The sequence below is a fragment of the Adiantum capillus-veneris genome, chromosome 10 (genome assembly GCF_014529385.1).
Source record: "Adiantum capillus-veneris isolate H3 chromosome 10, ASM1452938v2, whole genome shotgun sequence".
Classification (NCBI taxonomy): domain Eukaryota; kingdom Viridiplantae; phylum Streptophyta; class Polypodiopsida; order Polypodiales; family Pteridaceae; genus Adiantum; species Adiantum capillus-veneris.
Window position 1 is genome coordinate 9079188 of NC_140940.1, and position 3220 is coordinate 9082407.

The window sequence follows — 3220 nt, forward strand, 5'->3', positions numbered from 1 at the left end:
GTTATGATTATTGTCATTGTCATTGTATAGACATGGTTATTTCTCCTATTCTTGTATAGACATAGTTATGGTTCAGGTTTTGTTAATGGTTATGTTTAACTTTCTGGTTATGCTTATGGTTATTGTTAATTTTGTTTATGGTTATGGTTATCTGCATTATGGTTATGCTTTTAAGTTATGGTTATGGTTCGTTATGGTTATGCTTCGTTATGATTATGCTTTTCAATTGGTACGGTACTTGTCGTTCATTGGCCTTAAATCTCATGTGAGATCCTACATGGATAGCATGTAGGAGGCATATACATCATATGGTTTTTTTTGAAAAGTTTATGTAAAAACAAAGGGAACTCTGCCAAAATTTCTGCGTGCGGGAGCATGGTTTTTTTTGGTGCTACTCGCTTTCTTGGGCAGAGGGCAGGAAGTCTGGTTGCGGCTGTGTCCATCTTTTAACTGGGCACAGGCCAGGCTACCTGCCCTCTGCCCAAAAAAAAAAAAATCTGTTATGGTCATCGCTATCTGCATCGCAAATAGCGACTGGTTCACAGAGACGCAGATATCGACGCACATAGCGACGCAGTACGTCGATATCTGCGTCGATGACACCTTTTTTTGTTGTAGTGTTGAAAGACCTGTGTATGAGAAATTTTAGAAAATAAATTGACTATATTTGATGATTTTTACACTGAAATTTTGAAACTTTTGTAGGTTTTCACACCTTCAGATTTAAAATTTAAAGGTAAATCTCAAAAATTATAGGCGGGATTATATTAAATTTTGGTGCACACATGTGACGTCTTCCTAGTACTACTTGTGAATCTCTCATGTTTGTAGATTCCTACTCCTTTCTCCCCTCTCCTCTAAGGCATGTTTTAACAAGCAAAAAATTTAAGGTTACAACATTATCATATATATGTGGACCTTAATTTTCAAGGACGTCAAAGCTTTGGGAATTGTAGGTTTAAATCCTTGAAATGTAATACTTGACCTTAAGGTTGCTTAGTAAGCGGAAGAGTAATTTAAGTCTCATAAAAGAATGCTCTTTTGCCGAAACACAGTTTGACTCTTAGGTAAAAGTGCGTCAAACTAACTTCCAAATTCTCGAAAAGTGCTTCAATTTTTTGTGTAGATGTGGGGTTCAGTTAGGTTGCATTAAACAATCAAGGCTCAAAAATGGTTTTGCAGCAATGCCATGTAATCGAAAAGAGATTTGTTTGAGCTTGATGAACGGAGGCATAAGACAAAACGCATACTTCTTAGGGCCAACAGAGATACTTTGTTGAAGGATGTTTAATTGTGTAAATCTTGCACAACAAACGTGCACATTAAGCTAAAGGCTAGGGCATTTACTACATGGGTACAAGGGCCCATGTAAGAGCTAACTTATGCAATAATACAACTTCCAATTCTGCATGTGAAGGGCGCAATCTCTCTCTCTCTCTCTCTCTCTCTCTCTCTCTCTCACTCTCTCTCTCTCTCTCTCTCTAAGTCTCGTTGGCGTGCGCACACATGAAAACTCTCCAATTTGCATCACATCCTAGCATTTTAAGACAAACAAGAGTACATGAGGCCGTTAAATGAAGGGACCCATTTGCAAGCTAGAAAAAGGCATTTTAGAGACTGAGGGTATTCCCCAAGGGTTACCATATGGTACCAGGTGATTGTACAATAGGGGGGTAAAAAGGTAGATTTTACAAAGGATTGTCCTGTATATAGCGCACTGCTCAACAAATAAGTTTTTCCAAAAACTTGAAAGACCTATGTATGAGAAATGTTAGAAAATAAATTGACTATATTTGATGATTTTTACACTGAACTTTTGAAACTTTTTGTAGGTTTTCACACCTTCAAATTTGAAATTTAAAGGTAAATCTCAAAAATTATAGGCGGGATTATATTAAATTTTGGTGCACACATGTGACGTCTTCCTAGTACTACTTGTGAATCTCTCAAGTTTGTAGATTCCTACTCCTTTCTCCCTTCTCCTCTAAGGCATGTTTTAACATGCAAAAAATCTAAGGTTACAATATTATCATATATGTGGACTTAATTTTCAAGGACAAAGCTTTGGGAATTGTAGGTTTAAATCCTTAAAATGTAATACTTGACCTTAGTACAAGTCTGAGTGGTGATCAATCTGCCAAAGGTTGCTTATTAGTAAGCGGAAGAGTAATTTAAGTCTCATAAAAGAATGCTCTTTTGCCGAAACGCAGTTTGACTCTTAGGTAAAAGTGCGTCAAACTAACTTCCAAATTCTCGAAAAGTGCTTCAATTTTTTGTGTAGATGTGGGGTTCAGTTAGGTTGCATTAAACAATCAAGGCTCAAAAATGGTTTTGCAGCAATGCCATGTAATCGAAAAGAGATTTGTTTGAGCTTGATGAACGGAGGCATAAGACAAAACGCATACTTCTTAGGGCCAACAGAGATACTTTGTTGAAGGATGTTTAATTGTGTAAATCTTGCACAACAAACGTGCACATTAAGCTAAAGGCTAGGGCATTTACTACATGGGTACAAGGGCCCATGTAAGAGCTAACTTATGCAATAATACAACTTCCAATTCTGCATGTGAAGGGCGCAATCTCTCTCTCTCTCTCTCTCTCTCTCTCTCTCTCTCACTCTCTCTCTCTCTCTCTCTCTAAGTCTCGTTGGCGTGCGCACACATGAAAACTCTCCAATTTGCATCACATCCTAGCATTTTAAGACAAACAAGAGTACATGAGGCCGTTAAATGAAGGGACCCATTTGCAAGCTAGAAAAAGGCATTTTAGAGACTGAGGGTATTCCCCAAGGGTTACCATATGGTACCAGGTGATTGTACAATAGGGGGGTAAAAAGGTAGATTTTACAAAGGATTGTCCTGTATATAGCGCACTGCTCAACAAATAAGTTTTTCCAAAAACTTGAAAGACCTATGTATGAGAAATGTTAGAAAATAAATTGACTATATTTGATGATTTTTACACTGAACTTTTGAAACTTTTTGTAGGTTTTCACACCTTCAAATTTGAAATTTAAAGGTAAATCTCAAAAATTATAGGCGGGATTATATTAAATTTTGGTGCACACATGTGACGTCTTCCTAGTACTACTTGTGAATCTCTCAAGTTTGTAGATTCCTACTCCTTTCTCCCTTCTCCTCTAAGGCATGTTTTAACATGCAAAAAATCTAAGGTTACAATATTATCATATATGTGGACTTAATTTTCAAGGACAAAGCTT